This window comes from Panthera pardus, unplaced genomic scaffold (genome assembly GCF_024362965.1).
Source record: "Panthera pardus isolate Hobbes unplaced genomic scaffold, ASM2436296v1 HiC_scaffold_10, whole genome shotgun sequence".
NCBI classification, from domain to species: domain Eukaryota; kingdom Metazoa; phylum Chordata; class Mammalia; order Carnivora; family Felidae; genus Panthera; species Panthera pardus.
Genome location: NW_026526655.1, coordinates 51454310 through 51467801, shown reverse-complemented (window position 1 = coordinate 51467801; position 13492 = coordinate 51454310). Strand labels below are relative to the sequence as shown.

The 13492-nt window shown below is 34.8% G+C and overlaps 1 protein-coding gene across 8 annotated transcripts in view; it reads right to left on the bottom strand.

The window, feature by feature from the left end:
* PDE1A (phosphodiesterase 1A) overlaps positions 1–13492 on the bottom strand; it is a 326870-nt gene that overhangs the window by 128316 nt on the left and 185062 nt on the right. The gene's annotated exons all lie outside the window — the stretch shown is intronic.

Here is a 13492-nt window from a genome sequence, read left to right as displayed (position 1 = left end):
ATATTCATACATACTAATATCAATGTACATAGCCCTTTTTGTTATAAAAGTGTTTACTGGAACTAAAGGAGACCAATCAAAATATAATAGGTAAATTTATCCCTACTTTATATTTGAAGTCATGTATCTATTATCACATGGTCATAAAGTGTTTCAGTTGGTAGTGGAACTGAAACTGTTAAAGCCAAATAAAGTGTTTTCTTCACCATTGTTTCTTAAATCTAGAAAGTCATCAGAATTACCTGGAGAATTTTTCAATATGCAGATTTCCAGACCATGTCGGGAACTACTGAATATATGTCTATGGCTTAGTTTCAAAATTTTCAGTAAGTTCCCTAAAACTATTCTGATGGTCATGCAGATTGAGTACCAAAATGTCTACTTTTAAGGGAACTTAAATTTTTCAAATTTGTCTCCTTTTAAAATTAGCTAAAAACTATTTCTGGATGACATATACATGGGAAGAGAAGAAAAATGTGTGATTTAACATTAATGAACAAGTATTATACAAATGCAGAATCCTGAATGCTGCTAATTAGTGATTCCTTATAAGGAAAAGAAATTGTAATTTTCTGGTCAAATTTATATAATGTGATGTGCATTAGCAAGAAACCCACCAAGTCTGGTCATACAAATTTGTCTCACTAGTGAATTAACTTAGGAGATCAGATGAGTCTTAAATTCTAAGTTCACAACTGGTTGACTACTTCAAGCAGGATAATGCTTTCAAGGTTTCAACTTCAGTAACAGAACACAAAAACTAAAAATATATCCATGGTAAGCTGAAATAAAAGTATATGTGACGCATTAGAGTCCATGGAATTAAGCCAAAAACCACTAACTAAAAGTAAACTGCCTTCACTTGAGCTTTGGGATTACTTTGGAATGCACACACAGGCTCTCTGGGCTGCTGTGTCCAATCCCACCATGTAGATTTTCATTGTCCTTCGCTTAGACTTACTACTCTCCCCTCTCTGCTGTCATACACAAAGGGAAATGGAGGTGAGGTCAAGGTGCATATGTACTTGCTTATCAATGAAGGTACACTAAAGAAAGAAAGCAACCTTGGCTTTGCAAGCATGTTGGTGTGTCAGTGTGTGCATGGCTGTTCCTGGTGAAACCTTCCTGTATCTATTTGTCCTTTCCCCTAAGGCCATAATCGTGTGTGGCCCAGGACCTCTTGCTCAAGATAAATGAGGCCAAGTAGTAAAGAGGACATTCATCTTTAAGTAAGGAATACCTGGCAAAATTGCCTTTGTGGAGTTTCTAAACTGTAACCTGTAAGCCAGTGGTATGCTAAGATTTATATTCTCCCACAGGCTTGGTTAACTGTAAAGTAACTTTTGGCTGTCCCTGGGGTTACAAAAACTATTACCTATTGTATAAAGCTCCCACTGCCCTGTTTTGTTTGTTTATTTTGATCTTTTCCATCAGTGGAAAAAAAAACCCTACTTATCCTCTTTCCTCTCTCATTCGCCCACTCACATAAGAGCATTGTCCTTGCTCAGTAACTCCATTTCCTGAGCTCAAAGGAAAAGAAAAAAAAAGATGAGAGCTTTTTTTCTTTTATCCTTGCACTGAAAACAAAGAGCAGATTTGCTCATCAAATTGGATTGCAGTCATTTCTGTATAGGCCACCTTCAAGTATAAACTAGACAACATTCTTGGAAGAGAAATGTGAAACAGCTTAGTACAAGATCACAAAGAGGAGTCAGAAAGCCCATGGTCTTGTTTCCATTCTGCCATGTATAGATTTAGATGTTAGGCCAGTCATTTACAGCAGAAGCTCTCAGTGCTATCAGTGGCTTCACCACCTTAGTCCATGACTCTCCCACTTCCAGTATCCAGCGCCTACATCTCTTTATCTGAGACTTTCTCTGGATGCTACTGCCCTCTCTGTGTCACACCTGACTCTGGACACAGCATCAACCAGTACCTGACAATAGTAATGGTTGCTATGGTAATACCTTAACTTCCTCACGCCTTGCATGGCATGACTCTGAGGCAAGTCTTCCACACTGTTCCTAGAGTTCCCCAGCAAGGTCCAGTTTCCCACTCTGGTAGTTTGCTTGATAACCATTCTTCCATGTATCACTTCCCCACTTCTTTATCAATGTTTGTGGAGATCAGCTGGCCTGCTTTTGGGGGAGCATAAACACAGACAGTTCTTTTCTACATAAAAAGCAGATAAACAAGCCAGTGGAATTAGATAACTTGCCAGCCAGATGGCAAGAAGAATCCTATTGCTAGCTGTAACTGCAGTGGTGATAATCCTTGGTGTGCTCCAGCACAATTGCTAACTCACTTGTGAAGGACTGGTATAAAATACAGATGGAAGAATGTATTTATGCATACCATTTGTCAGCTATGGGGACAATGGTAATTATAAGAGCTATGAAGTTGAATGGTTATTGTCAAGCCATTGTACTGATTAAAGAAAGAATGACAAATGTCACTTAAGCCTACTCTCAACTCAAGAGAGGGTGTGAAGGCCAGAAATTCTTCATATAGCCTTTAAATAGACATGCATTTCCTATAACTAGAGGAATACATTATAAATCAAACCTAGGACCTTATTGTGAGCAAGACTAAAACACAGAACTGGGAAGTCATTTATGCTAAAGTATGGTCTTGTTAAGAAAAAACTGAGACCATGGGATATGGGGTGGGGACATGTGGGTGGCTACATTAGTAACACTGTACTCCCAAATTCATCTGAATCATTCCCCTAGTTAAAGGATAGAGCCTTTCCTTCCCTGTAGACTATACAAAGGCCCCACCTGATGCAGATGGCTTCCAAACTGATCTTCCCCCATGTTATCTCACTACTTCCATATAAAGAGCTAGGATCAAGTCTCAGTATGACTTGGAAGTATTGTCCCTTTAATAAAAAGATTATTCACCCAAAGAGCTATAGGAGCTTGATACTGTATACTAGCAAAAAATGGGAGAACATGCCTAAGAATCAGTCTTGATGACACTGAAGTATAAGGAGTGCAAAATAAGGTTGGATACGCACACACACACACACACTCAGAAAAAAAAAAAAAAGGATCAAGGTCAGGTGAACAGAAGACTGATATTTGCTGCAATAATGGAAATTTAAAAGCTCTCAGCAAATTTCTAGAGCAGAACCAATTTGAGACCCAAAACCATCAATTAGGAGAGTCGTCTCATAGAGGGACTCTGCCACAGCATAGCAAATACATTGAGTAACAATTCCTAATATTTCCCTGAAAATACCAGGGAACTGTACACTGAGAAAGACTATTCATATCTTTTGAGGTGTACTGGATACCAAGGGACCTTAAATATTATACATTGACTTTCTTGGGTATACAGATGCCAGATGATAAGCAGAATCCTGACCCAAGCCTATCTCATAGTGGATCCATTGTGTCTGCAACCATCCTGTGGATTATTCCCCAAATCCTTAAATGCATAATCTGGATATATATACTTAACAACTAGCAGAACCTTGATTTGATTTCCAAATCTTTATACTAAGAGCCATTATGGTAGAGAAGACCAAGTAAAAGCCCTTAAAATGGCTTTATTCCCTGTGGCCAAGAATGGAAATCAGATGCAGTATGGCATCCTGGGTGTAATGGCAGAGATTAGTGCCATCTTCAAAGACTTAATGATTCAGAGATGATCATCTCTATCATATCCCCAACTAATTCATCATTATGGTTCCACAAAAATAGGCTAGATCATGGCAGATGACAGTCAACTGACCACAAACTGAATTAAGTAATGGCTCCATTTGCAGTTGCTATGCTAAATGTGGCACTTTTTTTTTCTATAGCAGATTAACAAAGCCTCTGATACATGGTATACAGCTATTGAACTGGCAAATGTTTTCATTTCAACACCCATCAGAAAGGAGGTTCAGAAGTAGTTCAGATTCATGTGGTTGGATAGCAGTATCTGTTCATGATCATTCCTCAGCACTGTTAGTTCTCCTGTTCTCTAACACAATATAGTGTGGAGAGATCTTGAACACTCTGCAGAGCATCACAGTAGTCCACTGTACTCAGTCTTGAGCAGCAGTGAGTGATAAGGAAACACACATTGTGACATATGTCTGACAGAGAGTGGGTAATAAATTCTATAATTATTCAAGGGTATACCATTTTGGTGAAGTTTGTAGGAGTTTGCCTGACACATGCCAGAATATATGCTCCAAGGTAAAGAACAAGTAATCGTACTTTGTACCTCCAACACTAAGAAAAAAACACAGAAGTTAATGCCCTCTTTAGATATTGAAGACATTTTGTTCATACCACATTTGGAAAAGATTTATTTGGAATTAAGCATAGTTTCCGGAGCAGGAAGACTAAACTTCCATGTTGCACTTATACTTCTCAGCTCACACCTATGGCCTCATGGGGGCTTCTGTATGTTGGAGCTGCATAAAAATCTGAGCATGGTTCATTGATGGGTCATTACAATAAGCTGCTGGGAGCTGAAAATGCCACATTACATCCTCACTCAGTGATTGCCCTGAAAGGCAATAGTATGGTGAAATCCTCCCAGTGGGCAGGGCTTTGAGAATTGCATCTGACTACTAAGAAGTAGCAAATGACTTGACTCTGTGGTCAGGGGCTTTAGAAAGAACAGACTGGGAATAATAGTGTCTAGAGAAGAACTAGCATAAGAAATTATAGCAGTAGGCACTTTAGATCTTTGTATATCTTTGTTTCTTACATAAATGTCCTCTATAGTAAAGGCATTGAACTACCAATTGGATAGAATTGGCTGTCTAGTGGATAGTTTATTTTTCCCACTGGCCCATGAGAGGAGAAGTTACTGAAGTACAGTTGCAGACTATGCATGAGCTTTCCCTTATGAGGTTGATCTAGCTACTGCCTCTGTTGACTGACTGATCTGTCATAATCAAAGACCAAGAGTGATTACTTGATGTGATATTAGCCTTTGAGGAAACCAACCAGCCATTTGGTTGCAAGTTGGTAATATCTGACCCTTTCCTCCCCAGAAGGGGCAGTAATTTGTCTTTGCTAGGACTGATAAAAATTGTGGGGATGGGTTTATCTTTTATGCCTCAGAATTTTATCCAGCAATACTATCTGAAGTCTCAGAGAATGAGAAATTTATCATCATGTAATCTTGCATAATATATTCTTGAATGAAAGGGCCATATTACAGCAAAGGAAAAGTGACCAAAAGTTCATGACTGTGGGAAATCACTTACTTGAAAATACATTGAGTGACTCCTAATCTGGTAGCATGATGGCATGTTGGATTCATCTTATACAGGCACAAATACGCCATTAGTTTGTGGATGACATTCCCTGTTGTATGGGGATCCTATCCTTTACATACCAATGGCTATTATATGGTACTGCTTCTCTAATAGCTAGAATACATGACTCTGTAGATCTTAGAAATAGTTCCTTTTACTATTTCACTATTTCACTCCTAGTGACCCACTTCGGTGATTTGTGCTTTCCATACTCAACTTTCAACTTTTCTGTATAAGAGCTACTGATTTGCAGAATGAATGAGGGGATGCTTTTACAAGAAGGTGACTGTGTTATAATAAGTTTTATTTGCAGAAACAAACTGCTGGCCAGATTTAGCCCATGGGCTGTAGTTTTCCAATCCTTGTGCTAAGTTATTCCTAAATTTCCTTCATGGTCTAAAATTCTGTATTGTATGCCTCTAGATTCAGAAAACATTTTGAAAAGTCCTTCCAGTCACAAGAGATCATCAATATCTCTATGAAAAGATTAGAAAGTTTATAAAAATCATACATAACCTAAAGTTAATTGCCAAGATTTTATATTTCAAAATTAGGTCTCTAATAGTAAAAACAATGTATTTATAATAATCTAGACTATCTTTAAAAGTGAATACAATTATTTTTGAACATGTAGTACTAAGGCATTGACAATTACATTGAAAACACAATTTGATGAATAATGTCTACCAGGGAAATTCTTCTTTTTTTTTTTCCAAATGGCAGAACTTGTTGACAGTATTAGTCTGCACAAGTTTAATAATTAGAACCTGAATCAAAATGAATGACTTCCAGCTTAGAGGACTCAGAAGACATACTACATATAACATATATAATAACTTAGAAGCATGGAAAAGTCATTGTTTAAAGCCTAATGCTATAATTACATCAATATGTAAGTAATGTAAGAGACATTATTTGATTCCAATGAAGATGAATATGGTTTATGCAATTCATCACTTTTAAATTGTTAAAAGTAAATTAAATATTGGAGTGCCAAACAAAAAACATTCTCATAAATTTTTAATAAAGAAGATAAAATGGACAAGTTATTGAGAACTTTAAAAAGCAAATCTCTGCATAATAAGCAACTGTAAGTTAACTAAATCCCTATGTGTATCATATTCTCTCACCTTTAATTTTACCTAACTAGAATATTTAAAAGGATGAAATACAATGAAACAATCTAGGAATGAACAGAAATAGCTATGGATCAAAGTAAAATTTGGTCAAGTGCAGTTTTTAAAACTTTAAACAATACTATCATATAAATGTGATCAATTGGTAGGGGAAGGAAACACATGGTCCTTGGAATGATTGCTTCTTCCCTCCTTAGATCTATAAGTTGTTCAACAGAAATTTTTCACTTTCATCCAATTGTGTGTTTACATATCTTTTCCCCCAAGGTATAGCATGAGTTACATTATAGAATTAAAAGTGTAATAAAAGAAAATAATTTATTTTATTCATTTGGAGGCAAAGTATATGTTTTTTTCCTACAGTTATAAAGTACAGTGTGTATCCCATAAAACTCTATTGAATTTATTAAAATTCAGCTTAGTGTACAATTTATCTACAAAACATCCATACACACTGACAAATTTGCCATTTTTGTTTTTCCTTTTTAAATTGAAATAGCGTTCCCTTTATCCTCACTTCTTATTTTTACAATTGATCATATAAGCCAGATAAACATCTCTTCATAAGTTTATAAAGTACTCGTTAATCTTGCTTTTTTAAAAAATAAGTGATGAAGAGGTCCACAAGGGAGAAAACAGAAGGTTTGCAAATTAATAAGAGCTTTATGCTTTCTTTTCAGATAAAAAGTTGGATATATTTTTATGTTTATTTAACAGAATAAATTTGCTATTAATTCTGAAAAAGACAAGACTAATGAATTACCCCTTTATTTTATATAACCATGTTTTCAGTTCACATACTGTAAAATTAGTTATAGAAAAATCAGTATGCTATGTTTATATTGATATTTGTTGTATAGAGAATGATACTGGACATAATACCATTATTATAATTCTATAATTATAAACAATAATTTATTGCTCTTCCATTTAATAAAAATTTAAAACATTTCCATTTTGTCTAAAAAAACAAAAAACAAAAAGCTAATATGTACCCAAAGTGATAGGAGAATGATAGAGGGCCAGCTGTCCAGTGATGAAATCACAGTTATTCTCAATGATAATGAAGAATTTACTGTATCCATGTTTGATGGATTCTGATCAGAAAATATCAAAGCTGAGAAAGGATGAGTTTATTCAATTTGAATATCAAATCAATCATTTCAGTTAAAATCTCATTGGAAAATGAGCAGTTGTTTGAAAGCTGAGGAGAGTGAATTTCTGAAGAAAAACTTATTTTGCAGACATATGCACTCAGGTAAAAATATGCATAGAAATACAGTTGGGAAGAGTATAAAAAGGCCAATTTTAAGAGTGCTGCTCATATAAAATTACAGAGAGGTGAAAGAACTACATGTGATGGATGTGACTAGCTCAAGAATGGTGGAAACATTTTTCTGTAACTCAATAAAATAGTTAAAATTGGATTCAAAGGCACTGGGGAGGTAATTTAAAAAAGAAAGAGGGAGAGAATGCCAATGGAACCAAGAAAATTGGTTTCAGAAGTGATCAGTTAGCAGACAGCCCTAAGGAGGGAAGCAGAGTTATCAGAGTAATTGAGGCAGGACACAATGAACATACTAATGATAAAAGAAAAATATGGATAAGGCAAAACTGAAATCCACAGAAAGAAACAAAACAGGACTTAATTCCATTTTTTGAAATAATACTCTATCATTCTACATTTCAACATTATTGGTGCACATTATTGTTACTTTTATTAGCACAGATGGTGATTCTATATCCTTAACCACTACGCAGCAGGATTGCCAAGAACAGAAGTGTTCTAAGAAATCCTGTGGTTTCTGTTCCTTTATAGTTAATAACTTATTAATATCTTCTCCTCAGAGAGGAATGAGACAAAGGAAATAACTATTCCTTTGGTGACGGGGTATGGAGGGAATAATTAGCAAAGTTCAAAAGTTGTGGAAAAACTGAACTTTCCAGGAAAACTCATTGACTAGAAAAACAAATTGCTTTGCAATCGCAAAATTTCAAATTAATACAAAATACATCATATACTCCGTTAGTACTTTGTAAACCTTGAAAAACAGCTTCATTGTATTATCTTGTTCCATCCTCAGCATACCTTCGAGTGGCTGGCAAGTATCATTCTATTTTGCAAAGATGTCTTTGGCCAGTTTTTGCCCCAAAGACAACATAAACTCCTTAATCTTGTATTCAATGCCCTCTCCTTGTTCCTCCCACATTGCCTTACAGCAATCATCAGCTTCCTACATACATAGGGACTCCTCCACACTCTATGACCACATATCTCACTTTTCCACATCCATACCTGTGGCAGAGACACTAATAGGTAGTCACCAAATCATTCCCTCCTGGGATCTTAGAGTTTTTGCTGATAAATGAGGCCATGTGACCATGCTAATAAAGTGCAGGAAGAAATGCTATACACAACTTTCATGCCTGTTTTCTAAAATCTCCCACTCAATCTGTCGTGCAAGTGCTCTACTTCCTTATCTTCCTTTCCTAATACAGATCATGTAGTGAAGGATTCCAAGGACATAGACTTTCTGGGACCTGGATTTCTGCATCACCCCTTGGAAGACTGCCTCCTGAATACTGAAGTGTACTACCATATGGTCAGGAAATATACCATTACTATGTTAAGTCACTAATATTTGGGGTTACCGTGATAGCAGTAAGTCTGCTGTAACTAATATCAAATTTTACTTGTCTGTTTACCTTTTCAAATAGAAACTCTATTTTCCAACCAAGTTGAAGTTAACCTGCTTTAAGAAAACTTTCTTGACCACTTCAGAACTTATTGATTTTACTTATAACTCATCAGTTCTGTTTATTGTTTAGTCTGTGTAACTCCATTTTTCAAAGTTAGGCTTATTGATATATAAATTACATAATTTAAAAAATCATTCCTAGATCAATGAGTTTTAACAAATGCATACTGTCATGTAACAGTCACTACAATAAAGATCTAGAGTATTTTCATTACCCCTAAGAGCTGCATCATTGCCCTTTTCCATCAGTTCCCTCCCCACTTCTAGTCCTTGGCAATCTCTGATGTGTTTTAGGTTCCTATGGTTTTGCTTTTCTGAAATGTCATATAAATCAGGGTGCCTGGCAGGCTCAGCTAGTGGAGCATGTGACCCTTGATCTCAGGGTCATAAGTTCAAGTCCCACGTTGGGCCTAGAGCTTACTTAAAAGAAAATAAATAAAATTTTAAAAAATAGATTGAAGCCTTAAAAAAACAAAATGTCTTATAATGGAAACATATAGTCTGCAAGTTTCTGTGGCTGGCTACTCTCACTAAGCATAATGCTTTTAAGGCTCAGTCATGTCATTACATCCATCAGAAGTTTGTTTCTTCTGTTGTTGGATGATATTTCATTGTAGGAATGAATCACAATTTGTTTCTTCATTCCTCAGCTGATGAACATTCACCTACAAGTCTATGTATGGTGGTATTAATTCATTTTTCTCATATAAATGCCTAGGGATGGATTATATATACAGGTAAGTTTCAATTTTCAAGAAACTGCTAAACTGTTTTTTTTCCCAAAGTGATAGTACCATTTTGTACTCCAAACATCAATGTATGAGTTCTTGTATCTCAATAGCATCACCAATACTTACTAGAGTCATTTCTTTTTATTTTAGGCATTTTAATAGTTGAATTGTGATATTTCATTGTGGCTTTAATTTGCATTTGCTAATGGTTAATGGTTTCCACTGCTAGGAGTATCTTTTCATGTGCCTATTTTGCCATTTTATATCTTCTTTGATGAAAACAATCTTCTTTTATTTTAGTTGGATTTTTTCTTTTCTTTTTTATATAGATATTTGAGAGTTCTTTATATATTCAAACCGTTAAAGTCATTTATCACATACATAATTTGCAACTATTTTCTCCCTGTAAATGGCACCTTTTTATTTTCTAACAGTGTCTTGCAAATAGCAAATATTTTCTTCAGTGTTTTTATTTTATTTTATTTCCTAATTCAAGATCACTAAGCTTTTCTGTTATGATTTCTTTTAAGACATTTTATAGTTTAAGGTTTTGCCTTTAGATCTGTGATTCATCTGGAATTACTTTTCTACATATAATGTGACTTATTGATAGTTATTTCTATATATGAATATGTAATCTTGGGTAACATAATTTGTTGAAAAGGCTATTATTTCTCCAATGAATTTGTGCTTTGTGATAAAAGTCAATTTTATATATATATATGTGTGTGTGTGTGTGTGTGTGTGTGTGTGTGTGTGTGTGTGGTGAATTTATGGACTCTATTCTAGCCCGTTTTTCTATTTTTCGACCCAACACGAATATCACACAGTCTTTTTTTTTTAATGTTTATTTTTGAGAGAGAGAGAGAGAGAGAGAGAGAGAGAGAGAGAGAGACAGTATGAGCGGGAAAGGGGCAGAGAGAGAGAAGGAGACACAGAATCCGAAGCAGGCCCCAGGCTCTGAGCTGTCAGCACAGAGCCTGATGTGGGGCTCCTACCCACAAACTGTGAGATCTGACCTGAGCTGAAGTTGGATGCTTCACCAACTGAGCCACCCAGATGCCTCCCACACAGTCTTGATTATACTAGCTTTTAATAATAAGTCCTATAATCATGTATTAATCATAGTATTAATGATTAATGATAGTATTAATCATCTAAATCTATTCTTTTGAAAAGTTTTTGGCTATTATAGATCCTTCACATTTCTGTATGAATTTTAGAATGAACTTTTTATGTCGTACAAAACAAGGGCTGCTATAATTATTATTGAGATTGTACTGAATATATAGACCAATTTTGGATCAATTGACATCTTGGCAATCTTCTGATCCATAAACATGATATACCTACAAACATGGCAAACCTCTCCATTTATTTAGGACTTTTTAAATTTCTCTGTTATATTTTATAATTTTTAATATATAAACCTTGCACATTTAGTTATCAGATTTATCCTAAGTATTTAATAGTTTTTTTGCTGCTATTTGTTGTAAATACCATGTATCCTAGCCCTTGCTAAACTCATTCATGACTTCTAGCAGTCTTTAAAAATGAATTTTATTAGACTTTCTACACAGATGACTATGTGTTCTGTGATAGCAGTTTTATTTATTTCTTTGCAATCTAGATATATTTTTTTTTCTTTTTCTCGTCTTATTGCATTTGCTGGAATTTCCAGTACCACATTGAATAGGAGCAGTAAGAGCAGACATCTTTATCTTTTTCTAGTTGGCAGTTTGTTTTCTTTCTGTATGTTGCTACTTTTTGTATACTTTTGTATTTCACTTGTATTGATCTTTATTGATGAGCATGTTGAAGATTGGCAGGAAGTAAGTGGCTTCTACCACTATTAATATCTGATAGTAAACACTATTTCATTATTGATTGATTATAGATCTTTTTTAATATATAGATTGTGAAGAGGACATATTATGGAACAGTCTACTTAAAAATAATTTTAATAATTACACACATATATAATTGGACATCAAAGGCTAACACATCTAAAAAGACAGAATATCTAGTGGTGTCAATGAGGTAGAACAAGTTGAAACATACGTAATAGGAATACAAAATGATAAAGTCATTGTAGAAAACAGTTCAGTACTTTCTTATGAAGTAATGCTCCCTGGCCCAATTTCAAAAATTGATTCCATTAGAAATAAAGATCACAGATACGGGAAACTATTTTAACCTGGGATTTTATGGGACTCTAGAACACACCATGTAGTTTCAGCAGAGAGGGTTCTGAGAAGTACAGTGTTGGTAACACTAAGAGGCAGAACCTCCCAGCAAACATGTCACCATTTCTACTGGGGACACTGGCAATAGGGACCTGGCAACAGTGACTTCACAAGAAGTAATAATTGACCAAGCAGTCAGGGACTAGAAAAATTAAAAGTTGTTTGTAAGCTCAGAGGAGACATCCTGGTGTTTCCCAGCAGTGACTGAGTGAGCTTCTGTATGTAAGCTGGAGGACCTGTGCTAGGGATGTGCATCTAAGAGTCCATAATATAATACCCAGCTTAGCAAGAAGTAAGGATGGAATTTGAGATTATCCTAATTCACTATCATGAAAAATAGGGTAACAGAAGACCCTCATTTGAAAATGAAGTAGTGTACATAGTCAAACTTTGAACCAAATGTAAATGTTTCATACAGTTGCATGGCATTATTTATATTGATGTGTTAGTTTACATACATTTAAAGTCATGCAAAGAGAGATCACATATTTTTGTCATTTGATTACATAGATGAGAAGTAAGCAAACAGGAATTATTATTCCTATTTTACAAAGGCATGAACTGAGATTCAAAGGAGCTGAGTGATTTGCCCAAGATCACACATTTGGTAAGTGGCCCAGACAAGATCAGATCTTTTGAATTCTAATCTAGTGCTTTCCATTCTACCAAGCTCATCTCATTATGAATGGATTTGCAATGACAATTTTATTAATAGATAACAATATTTGTAAAAAGATTTCTGGAGTCTTGACTTTGGCTGGGGATTGAAAAGGACATATTTAGAGAATCAGGAATACAGAGTTTATTTTTAATTTGTATTTACTTTTTAAAACTGTACTTTTACTTTCAATAGGTATCATATAGACTTCATACTCTAAATACATTAAAGGATTTCAAAGTTATCTGAATTGGGTATTATTGTTTAAAATCAGAAGTAAAAGCATGGTCATTTCTCTCATTTCTGATACATTTTGGCTTAATATTAAGTGAGGAAAATCTGCCAAATTGCTGTTGGATTACAGCACTCATTTTAAAAAGTGAAAAATTACTTATATCCTTTTGCAAGACATTAAAGATGGACATGTTTTCATTGTTCTTCCTCTGACCAGCCTGTGTTTAGTTTGAGAAGGCTTATGTTTTGGTTTTATCTTGCTTCCAAATAATAAATTTCTGGTCTGGAGTTTAGACAAGTTTAGTCATGCAATGCATCTTAATACCCACACTTAAACATATTTCCATGCTAACCAGATGTTAACACTCTCATACATTTAAGCTTTATGACAATGATAGTTATATGTGGCTCCAGAGTTAAGTTTTAAATATTTATGCATAATTTTTTAAGAAAACAGACTTT